Source organism: Protopterus annectens, chromosome 1.part0 (genome assembly GCF_019279795.1).
Source record: "Protopterus annectens isolate FY-2018-M chromosome 1.part0, PAN1.0, whole genome shotgun sequence".
Classification (NCBI taxonomy): Eukaryota; Metazoa; Chordata; order Ceratodontiformes; family Protopteridae; genus Protopterus; species Protopterus annectens.
Genome location: NC_056725.1, coordinates 1,810,744,160 through 1,810,770,122, shown reverse-complemented (window position 1 = coordinate 1,810,770,122; position 25,963 = coordinate 1,810,744,160). Strand labels below are relative to the sequence as shown.

General features: G+C 42.0%; 1 protein-coding gene across 1 annotated transcript in view; it reads left to right on the top strand.

Annotated features, from left to right (window-relative positions):
- Positions 1 to 11,343: 11,343 nt before the first annotated feature.
- ZNF131 (zinc finger protein 131) overlaps positions 11,344 to 25,963 on the top strand; it is a gene marked incomplete in the record, with an annotated part of 567,140 nt that continues 552,520 nt past the window's right edge. Inside the window, 1 exon segment of the mRNA XM_044069710.1 lies at positions 11,344 to 11,481.

The following is a 25,963-nucleotide window of genomic DNA, read 5'->3' as shown; positions in this document are numbered from 1 at the left end:
CATATCCGGGAGATGCAATGGTCTCATCCAATTGTCTCATCCCAAAAAAAGGGGAGAATGGGCTGAACAGTGACCATTCGGAATTTCAGTTTGGTTGACAAGTTGTTTGAACTGCTGAGACCCAAAATAGGTCTCCAGTCCTTTGTCTTTTTAGGCACTAAAAAGAATTTTGATTAGAATATTCTGGTGAAGATAGTCTGCAGCTAACGTTGGCAAAAGAGAGCCAGGCCACTTGATGCAGAGAGAAAAACGACCTGATCGCTTCCGGAGGAAAAGGATCAGAATGCTCTTCAGGAATGCTGATAAGGTTGTCTGGAGAGGGGATCCCCTGTAGCCTTGATTATGGTGACCCCTTCTGCCCGAGTAATGGTGTCTTCAATAATTACCACCTTTATCCCATTGCCACGAGGGGCATGAAAGGACTAAGATTTTGTGTCCTGATTTTCCACTCCTGTGATTCTTAAAGGATGTATGCCTACAGCAGACAGTGCTCCCATCTGGTTAGCACTTATGTCCTTTGCTCTGGAAGCAAAAAGGGATGATGCTTTAATGGAGGTATTCAAAGAAGAATTGAGGGAGTCCACAAAGTCATAAATCCGCACACAGGCATGATGCGTCATGACAAAGCCCAAATCTGCTGCCCCAGCCACTCCTTGTCAGATGCGGGTTCAACCTCATGAGCGGGTTGGGTATTGATTCCAGGGTTGCGAACCGCAAAGTCCACTTGTCTCTGACCTAGTCAGACAACAGTCCCACGATTGATCCAGATAGCTCTGTTTTCAGGTCCCTCTGGGGCGTAGTGACAACTGCCAAATAGTTCATTGATCATACAGTAAACATCTGCGAAAGCCCGTTTTCCCAGTCTGGCTACCACGCAGGACTCCCTGTTGGGCAGATGAACAGTGGGATTTTCCTTCAGCCACATCCTTCTTAGTGGCCACTGTCAGTGCCATAGCATCAACTGGTAACCCTCAAGGCCAATGTTGACTGTCCACAGGGGAAAAGTATTTGTCCAGTCTACTGGGAAAAGTATCAAATGTGTGAGGGCTCTTTGTGCTCAGCCACGATGAGCTGGTGAGAAAAGCCTGTAGAAACATGGGCCCCTCGGAAGAAGGGAAGGGTTGTTGGGTTCTAACCACCTGCTGCTTCTGGGCTTAGAGGACAGCTCCGAAAAAGGTGACTGAGGGGGACCCTCCAAGAACATAATCTGGGTCTTCCAAGGACACTCCATACAGAGGGCAGAAAGGAGGAGAAAGAGTTCTGTGCCTCAACCCAAAGCACCCGTCCTCCAATATCCAGATTGAGGGGTTGGCTCTGCAAGGATGGTGGACCGAAGGATGACGTTAGAACCGAAGAAAGAAGGTGCATCAGTGCCGAGGTAATGGGTGCCAAAAGTGTGTCATAGCAGGAGACTTCAGATCCGAATGGATCTTGGAAGGAGTGGATAACTTCCTGGCTGCCAAAAGCTGATCCACAGGATGCACCACATGTTGTGGATAGGAAATCGGGGTGTCTCATGTCCTGTATACATGACTTACTGACGGGTCTATAGGAGGATATCGGGTCCATGGTGTCAAGACTGATGGTACCGAAGTTTCTAGCTTTAAAACTGGTGTTAAATGTGCTACAAAAAACAATGCTCGGTGCAGAGGGGACTGAGCCAGGGTAGCTACTGGAAGCGAAGTGGTTAAAAAAAAAAAAAAAAAAAAAAAAAAAAAAATCTATAATCGGGTCCAAAGGTGCCGGAGTTGGCAACGACGCCAAAGGTTTCAACATACTTGGAGCTGAGAGATAGACTCGTAGCCGAGGAGGGTATGGGAATCAAAGTTGGATGGAGTTTGATGATCGGTTCCAGAGGCTATATCTGCGCCAAAATTGGCAGTGTGCTGGGGGAGAGTCAAAACTGGCAATAGGTCCAAATGTTTCAACATGCTGTGCCGAGGGGAGACTTGGAGCAGAGGTGGCTACTGGAACCAAAGGTTAGTGAGCTGAATGATCAGTTCCCAAAGGGTGCATCTGTGCATAGATGGCAATGGTTCCAAAGATTTCAACATGCTCGGTGCCGAGGGGAGACTCTGAACAGAGGTGTCTACTGAAACCAAATGATCTGATATTCTAAATCTTTGTTCTTTCATTACAGCTAGGACCTCGGGTCAGTCTTCGGAAATGATACGACTGTTTTGTAGCATGCACAAGCCAAAAACTCTCATCCAAGACCTACCCATAATGCCCCTCTCCTAGTTGCTTCAGATCTCGTTTGCTGCATTCTTAAGTCAGACGTGCTAGCCATCTCTCTCAAAGCAAAGTAGAAAATTGTTAATTTTAAGACAGTTTCTTCAAAATTATTTAATTTTTAGTCAAGTTAGCCTTTTCTTACTGTAGCCTATAACCTAAGCCTATTTCCTATCCTTTTAATTTTTTTACCTTTATTGGTACTGTCCCTCTCTCCTGTCTGACAGGCCTTCCCTTTCTATTAGTGGTAATTTATTTTCTTTTTTAAAATAACACCACTGGTATTTTCTCCCTTATTTTTTCTATAAGATAGCCTTGTTGCCCTACTATGTCAGACAAAGCCAAGTTGGGATTTAAACAGTGCGACAAGTGTGGACGTAAGATGCCCAACTCAGATACACATTTGTTGTGTCTACTGTTTGGACGTGGATCTTACTAGAGCTGACCGACATTTGTACTAGTTTTAGAAATTGTACACTAGCAGAACGTAATAAACTTCAAAAGGTTTACTAGACACCTTTTTCGGAGGCTCTATCTGGGTTGGAGGTCTCACCCCCTCCAAAGAACAACAAACATAAGGACAAACGGATTACTCAAGGCACCTTTTTTCAGAGTCTCTATGTGGGTCAGAGGCGTCACACCCTCCAAAGAAGAAAAAACATAAGGACAAACGGATTACTCAAGACACCCTTTTCAGAGGCTCTATCCAGGTCAGAGGTCTCACCCCCTCCAAAGACCCAAAAAACACAAGGAAAATGGATTACTCAAGGCACCCTTTTAGGAGGATCTATCTGGGTCGGAGGTTCCCCCCTCCAAAGACCAAAAAACATAAGGACAAACGGAGTCTCTCAGTTCCTGCATCTCCATCAGTTACGGAACCGAGTTGGCGCAGTGCTTCCTTGGCGCAGACCTCTTCAGCACCAGGCTTTGTGTCTTCTCCCTTGGTGCTGTCCAGGATATTCACCCCTATTTCAGCTCTGACCTCAGCACCAGTGACTTTGGTGGCCTCCTTGGATCAGACAAAGTTGAATACCTACCAAGGACAAGATACCTCCGGTGCATACTGTCTCGGTTCCGACAGCAATGTTTTCCGTCAGCACCATCTACCCTTGCTACATTGTCCGGTGGAACGGATGCTATCCCGAAGCAGTGCTTGGACCGTCCATACCTTGGTACCTAGCACGGCGACTATTTTCTCGCTGGCGCCATTTATGTCCATGGCTCCAATAGCTTCCAGTTCTGTCAGAGCTCACCTGGAGGTGGCTCCTCATGGCAAGGTGCGACCCCGGTTCCAAGGTTCTCCCTCCCGGTTCTTGACTCCCATCCCTCTTCAGGTGGGCCTGTTGTACAGGTAGTGAACTCGCAGTCAGCACCAATGACATCAGTATCAGAACCCCCCCTAGCATGCTCCTCTCCCTCTATTTCAGGACCCCGGGCACGGGAGTCACAAGAACCCCTTCTCCGGAGTCCTCCTCAGAAGACCCCACTGGGGAACTACCCTGGAAGAAACAGTGCAAGAGGAAGCACCTTGATTCACCGGAGGAATCTATCACCAAAGACACTGATTGTGGGGATCACAGTCTCCCCAGACGACATCTCATTCGGAGACATTCTCGAAATACTCAAGCAGCGGGGAGACTGGAAGTCCTATAACCCTTCTTCTGAGGAATCTGTGTTCTTGCAGGCCTTCCGTGCCTGGCCATCTACTTCCTGGGTGACCCCACCAGATGACCTTGTTAAACTCCTTGTGCAGTGTGCCTGGAAGGCCCCGGACAACATAGAACCTGTCCCTCGGAGGCCAGATAAAAATTTTATCTACACCTGAAGACCAGCCACACTGGTTCTAGCAGTTGACAGTTGATTCTATGGTTGTGGCGGCAGCCACAAAGAGGGAACTGGCAGAAGATAGTTCCACCGTCCAGCCTCCAGAGAGTCCCATACCATGGACAGACTAGGGAAACTGACCTATGCTTCAGTGACATTTGCCATTCGGTCACTGAACTATCTGCCACACTTTACTCATCTTCAAAGAGACCTAATTTCCAAAATGTCTTCCTCTTTGGTGAGGTACTGTCTGATGAGGTGCGTGACACTGTTGCCTCACAGCTAGCTACCCTTGAATCCATCTCGAACCCCTTGATGCGTTTGATATCTCACTCCACAGAGCTTCAGGTGTGGTCATGAGATGTAATGCTTGGATGCGGTTGTGTGACTTTGCAGACCCCTTCTTCCTTCGTTAATGCACCTGTCAACGAATCTGCAGTTTTTGGACCCAGAGTACGAGACACACACACACAGTGAGAAAGACAGAAAGACCTTGTCTGCTGTGGGCATATGCCTATCCAACCCCCAGAGGTGCTATCCAACCCCCAGAGGTGCTACTTCAGGAACCAGAAGGGAGAAAAGTGTGGTTCAAGAAATCCCAAGGACCTTTTCGTGACACACGGTGAACAACCCCTCCGGGAACTCATATGGAAGACGTCCCTTCTGGGGTAGAGAGGTTCCACGTAACCAGGACGCTAGAGATTCTTTCTCCGGCAGACCCCACCAGCGCTCCTGAGCAGCGGCCCAATTGCTTCCCTCTGGAAGCTGTCGGGGGTCGTTTTTCTCTGCATCTACCAGCCTAACATCTTATTACTACCGATATTTGGGTGCAGAGAATAATATCCAGAGGCTACCAAATACCTTTCGACTCAACTCCCAGACCAGTCAAACGAATCCCCAATGTACCACCCAATCGGAGGGAATTAGCAGTCAGAGATAGAAAAGCTGCTAAGGAAAAATGTCATCCAACCAGTTCCACCTGACAAGACAGGATCCGGGTTCTACTCAAAGTTCTTTTTTAGTGCCAAAAATGACAGGGGACTAGAGACCAATCCTGGATCTCAGCCTATTGAACAAATTTATCAAACCTCAAAAATTCCGGATGGTCACAATACAGTCCATTCTTTCCTTCCTAGGGAGGGATAACTGGATGTGCTCTATAGACCTCCAGGATGCGTACTACCACAAAAAGATGGAGGACTGCTCCCGGAGGCTTCTCCACTTCCGGCTGGGAGCCAATCACTACCAGTTGACAGCACTGCCATTCAACCCCCCCCCCCCCCCGAGTGTTCACCAAATATATGACAGCGGTGGTAGCTCATCTTCGACTACAAGGATTCCAAGTGTTTCCCTACCTAGACGATTGGCTCCTTACCGCTCAGACCAGGAATCTTCTAGTCCGCAGCCTCTCTTACACTCAAGCTCTTGCTCTCCACTTGAAGCACTTGAAGATTACAATCACCAAAGACAAATCTCAAATATCCCCAATAAAGAAGACACTGGAATTTACTGGAGCGGTCTTCAACATCCTGTCAAGCTTCTCTTCCCCCTCACAGGCTTTTGAAAATAAGACACCAATCTAAGACCTTCTTCCTCAGACCTATGTACCAGCACATTTTGTACTGCAACTCTTGAGCTCTATGGCAACTGCCATTACGTTAGTACCACTGGCAAAACTGCACATAAGAATCCTGCAGTGGCTCCTTACAGCACAATGGCCATTGCTAGCTCACCCACTCAACCACAATACGCCTTACAAACCACTGCAAGGAAGAAATGCTATGGTGGATGAAGCCACAAACAAATTTTTGATGTCGACCTGCCTTCCACAGCCCACGGATGCTTCTTGATTAGGGGGGGGGGCATTTCCAGGGAAAGACTGTCAGACGCACCTGGTCCGCCATGGAGGTCAACTTGCACATAAATGTCCTGAACTGATGGCAGTTCTCTTAGTGTTGCAAGCGTTCCATTCATCCATTCCCTCAAGGCCCATTGCAATTCAGTCAGACATGTCAGTCATCTGGTACATCAACAAGCAAGGCAAAACCAGGTCTTACCCAGTGTCAGGAAGCCATGAGGATTTGGCACTGAGCGATCATTTCCAACAGCTTTCTTATAGCAACACACATTCCTGGGAGTCCCAACCTTATTGCGGACAATCTTGAGCAGGAACTTCTTTATGCCTCACAAGTGGTCCCTCAACCCTGTAATAGCAGATTGGGACAAGCCTTGCTGCGACCTGTTTGCTTCCCCTCTAAACTACAAATGCAGAAGCTATTTTGCCCTGATCACCCCTCAGGGGGAACCACCGAGGGATGCTCTAACGCACGATTGGCCCCCGGATCTTCTGTATGCCTTTCCCCCAGTTTCCCCTCATCCCAAAATTTCTCCAGAAAGCTCAGAGGTTGAGAAGCAAAGTGATCTTCATTGCCCCCTACTGGCCACGTCAAGTCTGGTTCACGTTTCTATGGCCTCATCTGATTCACAGCCTGTGGATCCTGGATCATTTCCAGGACCTGTTATCTCCTCATACTCAGAGGCTGATTCATCCGAACCTGCGCAGTCTCAAGCTCACAGCTCGGTTCCTCCACTTTCAATGACTGCCAGGTTGCCCGACATCCCATCTCCTGCTCATGAAATTCTTCTGGCCTCACACAAACCTTCCATTAGAAAAGTTTATTCTAGTAAATGCACTAGGTTCTTCATTCGGGCCAAAGACCAGAACTTAGACCCTTTCTCTATGCCTGTTCAAAAGATCCTACAATACCAGACTACTCTTTTACATGCAGGAGCCTCAGCTTCAATGATCACTGTACATTTAGCAGCTATCGCTAATTTTCATAATGTTCTTGAGGATTATTTAATTATGTCATACCGCCTATGCAAGACCTTTTTAAAGGGAGTATTACATGTTAAACCTCTGGTCAAGCCTCCCGTACAACCCTGGGACTTGACTCTGGTGCTTCAGTCTCTCTCAGGTTCTCCCTTCGAACCCTTTGATTCATGTGATTTGAAATTTTTGTCATGGAAAACCGTACTTCTAGTAGCACTTACCTCAGCGAGAACAGTATCTGAGCTGCAGGCCTTGAGTGTCAAGAGTCCTTACTTTATCTTCCACAAGGATAGGATGTCCCTTTGTACTGACCCGTCTTTCTTGTCCAAGGTCATTTCTGGCTTTTCCATTAACCAGTCTATTGACCTTCTGGTTTTCTTTCCTTGGCATTCTAAGAGGGGAGTACCTTTTGCACACCCTTGATGTTCATTGGCAGCTTTGTTATTTGGACAGGACTAAATCTTCTCGGGAAAAAGAGATAAATTGTTTGTGGCCTTTGCAGGAACCAGATTGGGTAAACCTGTTTCCAAAGTGACTTTTATCCTCTTGACTTAGAAACATCATTGCCTTTACCTACCAACAGAATAAGCTATCCTTACCTTCCAGAAGGAAGGCTCATTCTAGCAGATCTATGGCTAATTCTGTAGCTTTTCATTCCAGAGCCTCTATGGATGATATGTGCAGCAGCCACTTGGACAAGACCTCATACCTTTACATCTCATTACAAATTGGATTTGACCTCCAGGGGACAAGCATTTTTTGGTTTTATGGTGCTCAGGAATATCCTTCCTTAGGGCCACCCAGGACTCAAGTAGCTGGGGACTCGGTCCTAGCTGTAATGAAAGAATAAAGATTTACATCAGATAAAGAAGTTATGTTTTACCATAACATAACATCTGTGCTGTAGATCTTTGTTCATTCATTACTTCCCGCCCTCCTTCCTTCTACCTGGACTCCTGGTGCACTTTAGGAACTCCCGGTTAGGGTATTTGCTCTGACAGAGCCTCCTACTATATTTTCTTTTACTACATCTTTTATCTAGGGAGAGCAAACTTGATCTGGAGTAACTAGGAGAGGGTTTTTGCTTGCGCAAGCTGGGAAACTGCCATTTCGGTTCAGAGGACGGAACAGAGGTCCTAGCTGTAATGAATGAACAAAGATCTACAAAACAGATTGAACGTTATGGTAAGACATAACTTCTTTTTTAGTGAGCTGAATGATCAGTTCCAAAGGGTGTATCTGTGCCTAAGCAGGCAATGGTTCCAAAGATCTGAACATGCTCGGTGCCGACGGAGAGGCTCAGAGCCAAGGTAGATACTGGAACCAAAGTGATAGTGAGCCGAATGATCTGTTCCAAAGGTATCAACATGCTTGGTGCAGAGGTAGGTACTGGAACCAAAGTGATAGTGAGCTGGATGATATTTTTCAAGTGTTGCATCTGTGCCAAAGCCAGAAATGGTTCAGAAGGTCGGTGCCGAAGAAATGCTCAGAGCTGAGGCAGCTACTGGAACTAAGGTGGTAGTACATTGGATGATCAGTTCCAAGGGCTTTATCTGTGCTGAAGCTGGCAATGGTTCCAAAGGTTTCAACATGCTCTGTGTCGACATACTCGGAGCTGAGGTACATACTGGTACCAAAATGGTTTGTCCTTATCACCAGATGGTAAAAGAGTCTGAGTGGAACCTCTTTGCTTTTAATAGGAGGGGTTGAGACCTCCGTAATAGAAAAAAGGAAGACCTTAGTACTCTTTTCAGGATTTATTTCATACACATGAAGAGGGCACTGGCTGAAAAAAAAAAAAAAAAAAAAAAAAAAAACAAAAACACAGATGTCGCACCGGAGAATGTATATAGAGAGATGTGACACACCCAAACAGTACACATAATCATAAAATAAGTCATGATTAGGTAATTTACATAAAAATACAGTTTAAATCCTGACATTCCCTTTTTTTTTTTTGACATCCTGACATGGAAAATATTACAAGAAAAAGAACAAGCCCAAGAAAGAAAAACATCCAAGTATCCCTTGGAATCCACTCATTATTGTCAAGAGTTAAAAGTAAATGGAAGAGGGAAACAACTCAGGAGAAAAAGGACAGTACCAACGATGGTACCTTAGAAGACACTGACAGTAAAGATAAGTGGGGTAGAGTAACTATTTATCGAAGGAGAGATAAAATATATAAAACCCATAGAATATAGCTCTATATCTTTAATAAAATGTTCTTAGCCGAGAGCTCTTCTGAAACGCGGCTTTACTGCTATGCAGCAAACGAGATCTAGGGTAACAGGGAGAGGGGGCATTCTGGGTAGAGACTTAGCTCGAGAATGTTTTTAGCTAACACGAGCTTGCTACAAGGCTGACTATAACCTATCAGTGATGAATAGGAAGATTAGCATTAAACAGAATAGTTACTTCTGCAGCTAAAATTAGGTGTGTACAACTACAGTCAATTAGGTAAGTAAGCACATGCTGGAAAGTTTGTGTGACTGGAGGAAGGCACAGCATTTTTTCACTTTTTTAAAAAAAATTTTGGTTACTCTCTGGGGCCAGATGGTGTTGCGTCGAGGGCCTCAGGAGGCATACCACTCAGTTCTCCCTCATATCGTAGAACATTTATCCCAGATTTTGATTCATTTTTTTGCCCCAACAGTCAATCAATAATTCCACACACAAAAGTTTCACTTAAACAATTATTTAATAACTGGCTCTGATCATGCTCCATCACTGGCTAATTCACACTACTTTTTCCATATTTTCTATCCTTCTACTACCGTAATATCTGCTCACCACTTAACCCCTTAAACTATTTACTCTTACTCCAAAGTATCTATTCTTCTACATTTCGCCTCTTCCTTTCTCTACACTCACCTGGCTCCACAGTAATTCCTATCTACTAGTAACCTCTTTCTCTTTCCTTCTCTCATCTGTTAGTATCCCTTCTGACATGTACTCGTTCACTCTATTCCTCAGGTACATTTTAAACTGAAATACACTACTAACAATCGCATTTTCAAATTTATACTTGATCCATTTGTTAGTCTAATAATACCCACGAGGTATCTTGTTGGCATTACAACTAATTTAGTAATTCTTGTATTCAAGTGTATTGATATGCTTTCATATTTTTCTTAACTTTATATTCACGTAATTTTGCTTTAATTTGTATCTGAGAAGAATTTTTGCCTTGCTTTATATCCATGTAATGTTTTTCTCCCTATGCCTTCCTCTGATGGGTTATGCGCAGTGACTTTCTCGGTAAGCAAATGTCAAATAAAACAATAAATTATTGCTCAGAAAATGCATGTTAGAGCAAACTGTGTAGTTCTATTAACTTTGCAAATGAATTGGAGTAACATTTAAAATTATTCTCTGATGTGGGCATTTGTTTATCATAGTTTGGCTTTATCTAGAATTCCTGAGCAAAGAAATTGAGAAGCGTAAAGCGTGTTGCGAGAATGTTCATATTGGCTCAGCTGGTGTGGAAGGGCTGCCAATCACTCAACTCACAAAGGAGAATTTACGTAATCCAGTTATGCTCGAGAATCACAAGGATAAAGAGAAAACAAAAGGTTGACAAAATACAGCTACCTGAAAAAAAAAAGAAAAAAAAAAAAACAGACCGCTAAAAAAGTGCATAAGTTTTCTGCTCTACCTGTGCCACTCCCCCCACAAAACTGGCGATTTTGTTAAAATGTGGTGGCTTACACTTCATAAACTACGACAATAAATACGAAAAACCTGCCAGCACGTAAATACATACATTACGAAAATAATTAGTCGCAAACCTCTCTTACTTTAGAAAGTTACATACTAACTCATGTTTCTTATTCCGTCATTTTCTCAATTTAACACTGGAAATATTTTAAAAAGGGTCCTAAATTTAAGAGGCGAGAGCTGTTTTGACACATCGTTAAAAAAACTTAAAACTCTTCGTGTTTTCTGAAGCAATAAACTACAACAATTAACACATTTATTTTACTACTTAACTAATTTTGTTCCAAGTTTTAGTACTATTTGAGAAAAGGCACAAAAAACAGCTATTCGCAAACTACTACTCAAACTACCTTAAATAAAACAAAAAAACGTAGTAAAATACTTCAAAATAATAAGTACGAAATGGCAAAAGAAAACAATGCAGCCTTTTAAACATAACACAAAAGACTACTGTTTATTACCCTTTAAAGAGTGAAGCTTTCTGCTGTAACTAGACTATAAGATGGCGGCGCGTCTAATGACGCGTCTGCACTCCCTAGCCTTTTCCTACGGCGTCGCCATTTTTCTTGCTTTTGTGTCGCACTTTCTTAAACAGCCTACACGACTCATGGGTCTTATGAAATCACGCTAAAATCGTGTGCCAATTAAAATATTGCCGTCAGTAAAAGTGAGTCGAGTCACTCCCATAAGCGCATGCGCGCGTGTGTTCATTCCGGCTTATTTTTAATTTAGAGGCGTTCTTTTAAGTGGGGATGATATTTGAGATGCACTTGGGATATCGGACTTTTCTTTGGGTGTACTTTTGGTGTAGAAGCTGCTTCCGTTCCCGACAGAGCAAGAAACACCAATTGGCCGCAGCGGGAAAGTATAAGGTGAGTTTAATCAGGGTGCTTTTATTTAGTAATGTGAAGATGTTTGATTTAAGAAAGTAATACTGATGGTGATCTATCCAGACCGATGTTAGTTAGAAGGTGTTTATTTTGATAGCAGTGGAGAAATATAATTCTTTTTGGAACGTATAAAGTGTAGTAACTTTTTTGTGCATCTTTCTTTATCTGTAGCAAATGTACATAGTCTACGGTGTTACACTTTTATATGGTAATCCGGGTGAATTCTCTGGATTTTCAAGACTAACTGCATCAACTTATTCTAGTCAGGTATTTGTTTATACTTGATCTAGTTTAAAGCATGATGGCACGTTACTAGTTCTAACTGTTTCTGTTAGAAAGCTACCACCGAGGTGACAAAGTGGGTGGACTGCACTGCTACGGTTGTTTGTAGACAATATAGAAAAAACAGTGTCCAAAATTGTGTGCAAGCTGACATATTCTGGGCCTGGTATACAGTTTAAGGGAGTATAGTGTATCGTTTGCTTCATCAGTTTTCGTTCGATGGTAATGTGCCACTATTATGCATATTTCTGATGTGCGGTTCATTACCTGCCATTTGTATTTGACAGTGGAAGTTGCAGGTGCACGGGCAGTTCATTGAGCATGACATGCCCAAAGGAAACACAGTTGTGGAAAGGTTTGACTATTACATGTCTAAGCGCTCATCTTGCTTACTGATGCTGAGTTTTTCATGTATTTCATCTTTTTATTATATTCTTTTCAGTTTAATAGTGTGTTGCATATAGGTTTTGTCGTTGTTTCTGAAGTTTTTGAAACATCTATTTAGATAACGGATAGAATTATTTGTGAATAGCTGCCATGGTCTTAGTCTTCCTTGATGTGTACACGGAGTGCCATAGTACAAAGGGACATGGGTACATTGCTGTACTAACAGAACTAGCACTGTGTGGCTTTATTAAAAAATGTCACTTCATAGTGTCATAAACCAAGAGTTTCAGTGGTCTTAGTTCTCTAGTATACTGGAAGATGTTCAGAAACTTAGAAAGTGCATCTTGTATAACACAGAACCTGAACCTTGCTTCTATGACTACTTGTGTGGCATAAAAATAAAGCTCCGTAGTTTTTTACAGGTCTGTCCTTTTTATACCAGCCTAATAACATGTAAAGTAGGTTTTGTATTAACTTTTTGAAATGATACTGCCTTCTGGTTTCCACACAATGTATTTTATTTATTTTTTTCATATTTTGTAAGTTAAACATAAAATCAAGAATGCAGCTGTGACAGTCCCATTATGAAAGCACATTGCTGCAAATGTGTATAGGTATGTGCCTCGGTGTGGTTTGGAGTTTATTCTCTGAAGTGCTGTCTGAGAAATTGGAAACTTAATTTTTTTTTGTAATCTTAAAATGTGGACAGCTGTAAAAAAAAAAAATGCTATCTTGTAGATTTTTGCTATCATGACATCCAAAGCCTATATATACTCCATATTAGTGTTATAGTACACTATGTGTGGGGTAGTTTTGCATTTAATTTTTGGGATTTATGTGCATGTGCAATCTGTATGTTTCAAGATTGTCACAAACTTATGCAGCATAATTGAGTTGTCTGCGGGGTCTATATCCAGATTATCCATCTACCAATATGTTGCATTATGCAGTTTCCAGGTTCAGGGAAGACCATAGTGTTCTTAATGCCATCTGCACGGCTACTGATGCAATATGCTCAAACAAAATAATTTTTTAACAGGGGAATGTTTTTTGAATGTCTTTAAGAGAGCATAGACTATTTGGAGATTGGCAACCATCCTCCTTTCCCCATTTTTTTGTTTATTGGGTTTGGGGTGTCGCATGAACAATAACCATTATCTAGAGCCAATGTGCACACCACTGGGTGACTGTTTGGTGGTGCTGCAATAACATGGATAATTAGCTGTGTTAGAATATTAAATGTTCCCAGTTATATCAGGTAATCTGCTCCAGTAGTGGGAACTTGTACAACTGACATTCTTCAGTTCTGCACCCCCCCCCCCAATAAATGTGTTAATGTGGTTTTGTCTATTGCTGGTACATTGTTGTGTGATCTGAGTTAGGATGTGTAAAGCTGAGGATGAAGGGAGTACAGAGTGACTTGCCCCTCCCACCTGCAAAAAATATTTGTTTTAGGTTTTTCAGTTTGTAGCCAGTGTAACTTTTGCTTGCATATGTTTCAGATCAGGTGTTAGTGTTACTAGAGTACTTCACTTTATTGAACTGTGTACTTCAAAGCAGTGACTCTATATGCAGGTGATGGTTTGGTCTAGACCAACCATCTCTCCCATAAAAAATGCAGCTGTGGAATGTTTTCAGCACTGTGTACTAGTGGGTGAAGGAAACTTAAGTTGTCAATTAAACATTAAGAAACCTTCTGTATACTGCTTTGGAAGTAATAAAAAGATGAAACCCACAAATATCGTCCCAGTTCTGGGATTGGGAAGTATTGGCTAGAAAGAGTATACATCTTACAAGTACATTGGCTTTTATTTGATCCATTTGAAGTGCATATTGAATGACTGGTGGAGTCAGTTCGGTGAAAGTGTTGCTGTGTTTTATCTTGTCACTTTACTTTGAATACCAGGAAATCAGTAGCTGGGATTGTAATTATAACATGAATATGACCTGCCATTGGTCTACATTGCAGTGACAATCATCATCTTGAAAGAAGCCTATTGGCTACTGTTAACAGCTCAAGCAGCTCTTCTGTTGTCCGTACTGTCTTACATAATAGGTACTGTCGACCCCTGTGACACAGACTAAATACAACTGGTGCAGTCCTTTTACTTTAAACAGGTCACTTTTTTATGTTAACGATGGATGAGATGAGTTGTAGGAAAATAGTAAGCAAATTGGAATGATTTTACCAGTGGATGTCCATAGTGGAAAAAGACTACTGTCTTTACAAGATTGGAGTGTCTATGGACATCCTTTACTCAGCCAGGGTTGTGTAGCTTTATGAGTGGATTTGTCTAACTTAAATGTTAACCATTTCTATGGATTGCTTGATAATTCATCTGTTTACTGTGTATAGTAGTACTTGCAATACCCACAAGGTTGCAGATAAAGGTGTAGCACTGTTGCACATAGCACGCCTCTGGAAATGTGGAAAATTTGACTTTTTTTTTTAATGACCTACTGCTGTGCATGTCAAGCTATCAAAATTAACTTAACTTTTGAAATTTTATGTAACATTTCACCATTTTATTTTATGATCTGTACAAATAAAGTTGTCTGTATGATATATCTGGCATACCTGATTCAGTTCAGATTTGAACAGTAGATAAGACAACATAATCTTCAAAATCCAGTATAAACAAGTCTCCTCTTCTGCTGTTCTGATTATCTTGAAAGGGCACTTATTACTGCATAAAATCTCAACATAAATGTTCTGTATGTTAGGGTGATTTTAAAATGTTATCCATAAAAATCTGATTGGTACTACAGTTGAAGTTGGCACCAAGAGTTGAAGATTTTTACATCTTACCCAATTCTGCTTGTTTTATGAAATAGATTTATTCCCGGACTTGAAAAAAGTTTTATCAGTCTATTTTCTCAAATAATTGGGGTAGCGGTTTTTACATTAGTTATTTTGAAAGTCTCTTAGATGCATGATGAGTATTAACTTGGCATACTTTTGGGGGGGGGGGGTGAAGAGCTCTTCCCTGACAAGTGCAATATGGGCCAGTGGATGGGAAATCGCATATTCACTCCTGGGGTGACGCCCATGTCCCTTATGGATAGAGGCTGTCTGTAATTTAAAAAAAAAAAAAATCCCACTTATTGACCATTGTTTTCCCCAGGGATAGAAAATTGGGTAAAGTCTGGGTAAAACTGGATAGGCTTGTAAGTGCTCTTGAACCTTTGGCCTAGTAATCTCCCATAAACCTAAAGTGATCATTCCATAGTAGGCAGCTGCTTACTACGGTGTAATAGTGCGTGTTGTACTGAGTTATACAATGACTGCTCATTCTGCTCAGAAAGGAGAATGCTGATTAGACAGCCCAACCAGCATGCCCATTGTAACTTGAGCATATACCAATAGAGAAAAAAAATGCCTCTGAAGTACCATTGACCGGCCAGACTATGTTGGCATATGCTGGGTTACAGCAAAACATGAGAAAAATCAGGTATGTTTTTTAACTGGCAAAACAGAAACCTGCTTTGTTCCTTGTGCTTTTTTGCTGTTAGTCATAAAATCCTGACTTTAAACATTAATAAAAAAAAAAATTCTACATTCTCTTCTCTGTTACTTCTCCTGTAGTGATGTACTGTGCAAGAGTGGGAATGCAAGTTCATGTGTATTTGCAGTATATTTTTTTTGGGCGGGGGGGGGTGAGGCATCAAAGTGACGAGGCTGTGAACATTTCATACAAGTTATAGGCCAAATGGGTGATTGCGCTTAGTGATTGAGGAAGAGGAACTGGTCAGTACTTACTCCAAAACACTGCAGGATGCTGATGTTAGGGGGGGGTGGTATGTGATTGTTTACTGGCAAGTGCCTTCTGTACTTTATAACAATATGCACAATGTTTGTAGCAAGTACGATTGTATGTTTTGGCGTTCTTTTAAGTGGGGATGATATTTGAGATGCACTTGGGATATCGGACTTTTCTTTGGGTGTACTTTTGGTGTAGAAGCTGCTTCCGTTCCCGACTGAGCAAGAAACACCAATTGGCCGCAGCGGGAAAGTAAATGATTGGCTGTTTTACTTTTACTCTTGATCACAGAAGATATTAAAAAGATGCTTGTGAACATTACTGTAGCTAAGGTCTCTGTGTTTTTCTTTTTGTAGCATAATAAAAGGCATGTATATATTAAATTTGCAGTAGATGATATTGCAGTTTTTGACCAGTCAAGCTGACAAATCTCATTTGGCTTTATAGCGACCCGGTAAGTAACAGCCCCCATCCAAAGCTGCCTTTCTAAATCCAAAGGAAATATTTTGGCAGAAATGTTTTGCTAGATTATTTGAACCCTGAGACTTGAAGAAATCTACTCCACAATATTTCTTGCCGCCCTACATGTAGGGATCGTTTCCATGCAGTTGGGTTTAACATTTTTGTGAATTGTTATTTCGTTGAAATGTGACTTGCCAGATTACAGTGGGCATAGCCCAAATGAAATGTACAGGAACAATGACATATGTGGAAATGCTGTGCTGTATGTAGAAAGCAGCCCCACTTGCTTCTAAGAGGCAGTTTGTAAGTAGTATACATATGGCTTGGTAGTAGTGTTTAGCTCTGACTTTTGACTTGTGCTTACTGTCACTACTTTTAACTGAACTGAATGTCAGTTGATTTGCTTGATTTTGTAGCACTGCATGAGGATGAAATGAAGTACTGATACTGTATGGTGTACTTCCTTGGAGATCTGACTAAATGCTTATTTCAGCAACTGTAAAATGGTGCCAGAGCACAAAGAGAAATGGTAGGATATGGATTCTCCAATGGTGTCTTCTCTCTGAAGAGCAATTTATTTTGTAACTGTGGAGAAGTGGTACTGATGGATTTGTTAAATGGGATTGCTTGATAAATCTGCAGTTAGACTTCCCATTGAAACATTGTACTTAAGAGTTATATCTGTAGCTGGGATATTACATTTCAAATTTATTTTCTACAGTTTTGGTTTGGGAAATGAAGAACACTGCAAAAAGAACGCAAATAAAAATGATTAAGTGAAATATTTTTAATACAGGAGTCTACCTTTTTGCAGGTTGTTTATGTACTTCTTTCCTTTAAGATTCATATAAGGGTGTTGGTTACACGTAATCCACTCTCTCCACCAGAAGATACTACTTTTGGTCTGTTAAAATTTGTATATATGTAAATTTTTAGTTGGGCTGTAAGGGAACCCCCGCCTTACCTGAGCTATAAAGCTATGTAGAGGATTCCTTAAGTAAAGTGGAGAGTAATTGTTTCATTGCTAACTCTTAACTAGATTATCACCCAGTATCTGTCCCAGTTTACCTATTTTCCTGTCAAAAGTGTGCCTAATGTATATAGCCTCATATTGTATAATCACCCTTGTTCTCTGCAGATGTTCTCTTCATAGTTCTAATTTTCATATTTATTGCCCATTATGAAGCAGTGTTTTAACCCCTGTATGCTTTAATTATAAACTTGTCATTCTAGCATAACACCCTTTAGAATTTTCTAATCCTTGCCAGCTATTTAATATAAATATATCTTTAGGAAAAACGGTGATCTAATCTGCAGTGTGTACCACTATAAAATGCTGAATGAACAATGAATATTAAATGTCAGAAATTGCTTAATGGTACTTCAATTGTATTAGTCGCATACTTTTGCTGTTTTTAAGCAGCTAGTTGTATTGAATTAATGGCAATCCATTGGCTTACACTAAAAATGAGCCACAACCCAGAAATGGAAAAATAAAAACATTGCCATTTAAAATGCCCCCTAAACTGCAATGATCAAAACCTGGTGTACAGTTTTGCCCCTTCTGTACGAAGCAACCTTAGACAGGATCTGTACAGTACACACAAGACTTGCACATAAGGCTGATCCTGCTACTATTTTGTTACCTGTTAATGGAAAAGCTGTGCCCTTCACATACTTTCCTTGTGTGCTAAATGGTTAATCTAAGATTGTTTTGTTTTATAAAAGTGATCAGTCCTTTCCTGGTACTATTGCTAGCAGAAGAGACTGGTTCCTACTGTTTTTGCAGTACATTCTCTCTTGTAAATGTGTTTTTATAATGCTGTTGATGATACTACAAAGACTGACCTCTCTGGAGTTGAGTCTTAAAATGAAGTCTGGGGAAGATTATGGAATGCTGTTACCATACAGATCTCTCTCTTTAATTTGTCACATGGTGGTTTGTCTTGAAAGACAAACTAGACAAGCTTATGCAGGTGGGTATATACTGTCACTCCTCAAAGCCAGAAAATGTAAGAATTATAGGTAGAGTTTTCTCAAAATATTTAAAATGAAAGCAGTTCAGCAGCAATTCCAGTTCATGTAAAGAAATGTTTACTGGTTACACGATTCACGGTGTCAAACCTGTGATTTATTGGGTTGATTTAACCTGTACTTTAGGTGTAGCATAGAAGGCTGAGACAGCAACTATGAAATAGTTTACTGGGGTAGTATTCCCTGTTTTCAGAAGGGGGCAATTCCATTTAGACATAACACTCCTCAGTCTCTCTCTGAAAGTGTATTCAGGGTGCTGGAAAGGAGACTTGAGTAGCTGAGCGTATGAGTTAGGACTGCTGCAAGATTTGTGTGTGTGTGTGTGTGTGTGTGTGTGTGTGTGTGTGTGTGTGTGTATTTACCCTTGGAGAATGCATGTGGCAATAACGTACTCGCCTTTCCTTTTGTCAGTAATATCCCTGTCTTTCAGAGGTGCTCTCAGCTTTCTGTGCAATTCTTGAATGATATATGTTGGTCACAACACCCAGCAAGTATTTTGGGGGTAGTGGCACAACAGTGCAGGGTCCAAGGGCTGCTGCTGTTTGTCATTCTGTGCCTTTGTTTCAGGATTGAGATTTTGTTGTTTGTGTTGGCATTTTAAGTTGAATATGTTCATGGAGGGTAGAGAACTCCCTCCAAGGGTATGCCCTGCTGCTTCTGTGTATGAATCTCATAAACTTGTTAACAGGGCATAGCCAAGGCATGAAGATGACCCATTTTGGTGTTGAGGATTCCACATTTATATTTAATAGGCATCCTATCTTGGGTTCAAATTTTAATGTGCTTTCCTGTGTGCAAGCCGGTATTACGCTCACTTAAGCTTGAAGTGGTTAGAATGCACATCTGCACCAACAACTTGTAGGTTATGGTTCTTATCAGAAAAGAAGGTAGATCTCTGCAGTTAAGCGAGAAACATATGCCGCAAATGGAAGTGTAAATTGAGTCTTGCTTACAACTGAAAGTACAGGGAAGCTTGAAATTGATTTAGCAGTGCTATAGGCATTGTACTAGACTGAAGGGCTTTGATTGTTGACTAATATTGTAAAGCTCTTAATTAACTGATGGTCAAGATTCCCACCCATTCTGTGGTTATGAGCTTTGGTGACCTGAAAGGCTACAGTCATGACTGCAAGTAGCACAGGTAGTATTCCTTTGCAGGGATACCATTTCACTTCCCATGATGTAGTAGAAATACTACAAAGATGACTGCTGTGGAGTTGAATCTTGGACACTAGTAGAAAACTTCAGGCTAGTCCCTGCATATGTTGGGAGGAATTTCATCTCTCAACTTGTCTGGGATCACATGGGGATTCCTGTGGAGCAGCTGAATGTTGCTTGGTGCCATGTTTAGTCTGTTGCCATTGTTCCCCTGATCTCCACAGGTAGAATAGGCAAAAGTATCCATTCATGCTAGCAAGTTGCAGCTGACTTCTGTGCCAACCTTTGGTATAGCTGCCATCTTCTGTGAAATGTTACTAGTCGGGGAACGGAAGTAGCTTGCTACACTTCTTCCATATTTTTCTCTGTCTCAGTCTTGGTCTCTGAGACTTGCCAATTTACCTACTTCATGTCTTTAGGAGGTGAACCTTCTGACCACAAAAATTTTAAAAATTATGTTAACAGCCTTTGCCATGGGTGGGTGACTCTGCTGTGGCCATTTGCACCTCTGACAGCACCTTTTCCCCAGATCCCTCTGGTGTAACACCTACAGCCACATCATCTTAGACTGTTGGGTCTCCTCATTGGCAAGGGAGAACCACTCTTGTTTGTGGGAGAAGGTTTCCATGTTAGAATGTTGTGCCCATCCCTGAGGAAGCAGCAGTAGTAACACGGTTGGCCTGCTTTTGTTGTCTCCCCTTCCTCCATCAAAAAGAAATGAAAAGCTAAGCATGTATCTACTTCTCATATTTCTTTGGCTGGGAGTAGTTTACTAGGTTTGGCTTAAGGTTTAATTCTGGCTGTTGATCCTTCTTGTAATGTAGTTTCTGATAACAGAATGAGGGGTTCCTCTTTTCCGGAAGAGTTTCAAGATTCTGAATTTGAACAGGAAGATGCAGAGACCTCAGATTTCTGATTTCAGACTAGGAGGAGACTGAGCTCAGTTTCCTATTTACCCTGTAGGGGCGTCTCTTTCTCTGACACTATTGCTAGAATGTGGCAGTGTTTTCTGTGAGAGAACTGCGGTTTCACTGTTCCTCAAACAACTAGAAATGGTTACAGAAGGATTTTCTAGAAACTACACCCATTCCTCCTTTTCTGTCTGCTGCAGAGGATGTGTGAGACTGCCAGCAGTTTACATGCGTCAGCCAACTGACCTTTAAAAAGGCAGATAGGATGCATAACATTTCTCAGTCTTTTAAATTTATGTACATTATTCCCAAAGCTGACCCAGCAGCTGTAGCCTTAAGCACTTGGGTAGCAAAGTGATCATCTAGTTAATTCCAATCCTATTCTTTCTGATAAGAATGGGAACATTTGTTTATGGATATGGGGGGGGGGGTGTATACTTCGTAAGTACACGTGTTAATTTTTTTTCCCCTAACAAATTCTGAAAGCATGATGAATGTGATTTTTTTTTTTCTGCAGTTTCTTCTAGTGAGGAAAATCTGCTTTAAATAACTTTTTTTTTTTTCTACTGCAAAGGCCACTACTGTGTGTTTGGTTTACTACTTCCATGAGTATAACCGCCGATACTTGCATGGCTGCAGTCTTAGAAAATCCCAGATGGTGATAAAAATGAAATTTTAAATCTCTGTCAAAGGGAGAGTTTAGTGTTTGGTCCCTCTGCTGCAGAGGTGATCAAAACGTTTGAAAGGGGCAGGTTGGTCCGATGAATCTGACTTTTTTCATCCCTTTTCCAAATTGTCCAATTGATTATTTATTTATTTATTTATTTATTTATTTATTTATTTTTTTTGTTATTTTCTCATCCAGATTTTGCCCCCAAAAAACAGAATAAATGGTCTCAAAGTTCAGGTATAAAGATGTTTTAAGAAGAGATATTAGCAGTTTTACAAAAAGCCTCTCGCCTCTGAAAACCAAGGGCAGTCCAAATCTGACTAGTCAAGAGACCTTATGACCTCTCTCACCCTGGTCCCTTTTTCTTACAGAAAGTCTGAATCTCTCTTTGGCAACAGATTTTCATACACATGGGTTCTGAAAGTCGTTCGTCGGGGTAACAGATATATAGTGGGAGGAAATGCCCCCTTTCGAGGGGGTCATTCCTCATCATCCAGATCAGACTGTCTTGTTTCTACCTGTTTATCACATGATGCCCCAAGGAGTAATAGAAACATTTCTTCTTTCCCAGGTGGGGAAGGGTCTTTATTCAAGGATGTTCCTATTGCCAAAGAAAATGCTTGGAGAAAAGTTCTGCATCTTTCCTAAACGTGTTTGTAATAGTGCCCAAATTGAAAATGTTGTCACTTCTCAACCTGTTGCCCCTTCTTCCTCTTTCAAGTTTCTTGGTAGCACCAGACTTAAAAGATGTATTCATTCAGACGTCTCTGAACATTTTTTTGTCCATCTGTCCGGATCACGTCATCCGTTCACTGCCTTACTATTTGGACTATCCACTACACCAAGAGTGTTCAGTGTCTAGCTCCAGTTATAGCTCATTGCAAGCTACAGAGTATCCACATATTCCCATAATTGGATGGTTTTTTTTTTTAGCTTTGCCAAGTCTTTCTAATTTTTTCAAAATGTTAGGAATCTCTCTTGGGTGAGAGATTTTTACACATAAGCTGGCATTCCAGGAGAATGTTCAAAAGTCCTTCTCGACTCCTCACACAGGATTGTGTTCCTGGAATGCCATCTAGACACCTTAATTCAAAGCTTTCCTTCCGCAGGAAAACGTAAGTTATTGTTTAGATCTGTTCCTAAGGTTTTACACTCAGACTTTGACACTGCCAGGGAATTGCTCAGGATTTTGGATCTCCCCTATCCCTTCCTGCCCTAAAGCACTTTGTCACCACAAATGGTTTGGGCTTTGCTTGGGGAGTTGTTTCAGGAGAGATAAAAGTGCAGGGGGGGGTATGGGACACAAAGGACAGACCCAAGCACATAAGTATCAAGGAAATGCTTATACTGATCAAGGCAGTCAATCCTCTGAACCGTCTTTGGTTCCCAAGACCTCAAGTGGTTACAGACGATACCCCTCGTGGTATATCAGCAAGCAATGGGAAACCAGGGCATATCCCCTTTCCAGGCTAGCCATGTTAGCTTAGGGTATACCTTCACAGTACAATATCCCTGTACAGGCATCCTGCATTCCATCAGAGCAAAACTTGTGTAGCAGACAGGCTGAGCAAGTTGAGGATAGACCCTTGCAGATAAACTGGATTAGGGCTCTTCCAAGATTTGATCCTTCTCTGGGGAGTTCCTCTAGTTCATAGGTGTGTACTTAGGCTAATGACCACTAGGGCCCTTTTTAAGCCTAGCCATACATCCCAGACCTAAAGTTGTGGTACCCTTGGTTTTTCTTTCAGGGCCCTGATGACAGTTATGTACTGGCTGTGCATGTCCATTAGAGACATGGGTGCCAAACAGGGATGAATTTCTTGTTTCTCCAGTTGTCCAAGTTCAACTTGAGTTGGCTAAGGGCAGAACTCTGCTTTACATAGATGAGAAACCTGTTCCTGAGAAGGGGTAATCTGTGGGATACATGCCTGTCTTTTTCCAACAGGTCCTATTCACATCACAGGCAAGATTTGTTTTTAGAATGGGTAATTCTGGTGCTGTAGTACACCTTTTTTCCTCCTGTCTGAAGAATCAACTGTCAAGAAAGCGTATAATTGCAAAGTACCTTCTAAAGGTAGGGGAAAACAGCTCTTATACTTACAAAAAAAAAAGCATCTAAACAGGCATGTCCAAGGGTCAGCTTCTGGTGAATCTGGTCATACTGGGGCAATGCAGCAACTGCCTCATGTACACATACCACCTTCTCCTCCTACCACCCAACACTACAATCTGCGAGAGATGCACTTACATAGGCAAACTGGAAGCAAAGCTGTCTCTGGCCAAGATTGTGGTACAGTCAAGAGAAGGTCAACACCTGCACTACACCTCAAGCAACTCATAGCCCTTCAACACCCACACATCAACACTAAACCCACATATGCGGAGGCCCTTAACATTAACCTGCCCAAGCAACAAGGACCTCCGAAGCTGAAATACAAACTAACACCAGTCACAACCAAAGTGACACAGCTCACAACACCAGTGTGCCACCCAGCAATGGCCCCTAAGGCAAGACAATGTACCCAACACTTAGTCCTAGGTGACTGTATAGTCAGGCACATTGTCCCACTCACCAGGCTGAACAAGGAGAAAATTACAGTCATCTGCCTGTCGGGTGCCAGGATCCGCCACATAACGCATGCGCTCAAGTCACTCCACAACGAGTACAAATATGACTCATTGTCCATGCTGGAGTGAATGACTTGAGACGTACCTCCCTGGACTACATGAAGAGAGACATGGAAGAGCTCTCGGATCATGTGGCCCAGGCAGGTATGACCCTTGCCCTGAGTAGCATCCTGCCTTTGCCTAGAGTGATACCACTGTATAAGGACAAAATGATTGACTTCATCAAAGGGGATCCAGTATCGGTCAGTATCATGTCTGCCTGGGAAGACATGATCGACAAACCACAGTGCTTTGCCAGAGATGGTCTGCACCTGTCACCCCTGGGATTTAGGTTACTGGCTAATGCTGTTGCCACCCCTATAGTGCTTTTTTAGGCAAGGTTCAAAGGACAAAACTGCCACCTTGACGGATACAAGCATGCAAAATCTGAAGGTAATGCTACTCAATGCTAGAAGTCTAAACCTCAAAATGCACTCTCTCGAAGCACTCCTAAAAATGGAGAACATCGATATCTGTGCAGTAACTGAGACCTGGTTTAAGGCTCCAGAGAGCATCCCTGCAATACCAGGCTACAACTCTTGCCACACTTTCCAGCCACAAAACCAAGAACGAAAGACTAAAGGTGGAGGAGTGTCCATATTCACACTTCCAGTGTAGTTGCCCAACACAATGCATCTGAAATTCTCCAGGTGCAACTAATGCTAGGTAAGACTGCAATCCAAATTGTAGCTTGCTACAGATCCCCCACCATGCCCCAAGATTCTCACTACACCTTTCTAAACATACTGGAAAATATTAAGATACAACCAAACACCCTAATACTGGGTGATTTTTAACTACCTTGCCATTAACTGGGAAAACTACTCTGGTATCAACTGCTTTTCCCAACGGTTCTTGGAATTCATAAATTCCAACGCCCTGGATCAGCTAATCCATTGTCCCACCAAGGGCTCCAATTTCCTAGACCTGGCCATTACCAACATGGGAGATAGATGCTCCACACCACTGGTCACCCCCCTCCTCATTGGTCAGGTCTGACCATAAGCAAATCACCCTTGACATCCACCCCCCCCCCAGTAAGGAAACCTCCTTAAACTTCTCCAAAGCCAACTTCATGCTACCGAAGTCAGAAGTGACAAACTTCATGACACCCATGCAGACGGAATCTAAAAGTTCGATTGCAGAATCCTACACTAAGGCACTGTACGAGCACATCCACTCATGCATGAATCGTGCCATCCCAAATAGAGCCAAGATGCTCTCCTCCAAAAAAAAAAAAAAAAAAAAAAAAGGAAGCCAGTCTAGTGGTTCCCTGCTGTAAACAAACTATATAACTGAAGAAAGAAACTCTTGCAGAAAAGAGGATTAGGTTCATAGGTAGGTACTAGGCTATCTGCCCTGGGGCCTATACAAGCCCAGCCAAAAAGATACCCTGGCTTTTGCCACCCAAGAAAATTTATTTTCCTGATCCACAGAGGTGATCCCTGGGGGTGAATTTCCTATTTCCCATCCAATCATCAAAATTTTTCTTGAGTGCTAATGAGGAGCTTTGTTTGATGTAGATAGGTAGTTTATTCCAGAGTATGGGGTGTCTCTGGGACGGGAATCTATCCCTTCGGCATGTTCTGTTTATTGTGGTGACCAGGTCTAGGTCCCTAGAGCGTGCAGCTCTGAGGGAAAATCCCAGGATGCAAAACAGACTCCCTCACCAGCCTCCGTAAGAAGCTGAGATCCCTCATAAAATCCTCAAAAGCTAGTTATGAAAATAAAATTGCCAAAGATTCCAAAGACAACCACAAGGCATTCTATAGTTATGTCAAGAATCTAAATGGCAATGCTCAGATCTGCTCTGAGCTTCAACAGAATGGCATTAAATATACTGATCCCAAGGATATTGCCAATATCCTGGCAGATCGAATTTAGTGCCAACTTCACCCCCTAAAGGGTCTATCTCAATACCAAAAGATTACCAAATTCTGGTAATCATGGCCACACAGGTAGAAACCACACTCTCCAAAGCTAAGAATACAGCATCCATGGGACCAGATGACATCCCAGGCTGCGTACTACATGAACTACAAAATTAACTGGCACCTCACCTAAGTGTCATGTTTAATCATAGCCTCATCTCAGGCTTCGTGCCCACTGAGTGGCACACAGCTACAGTTATC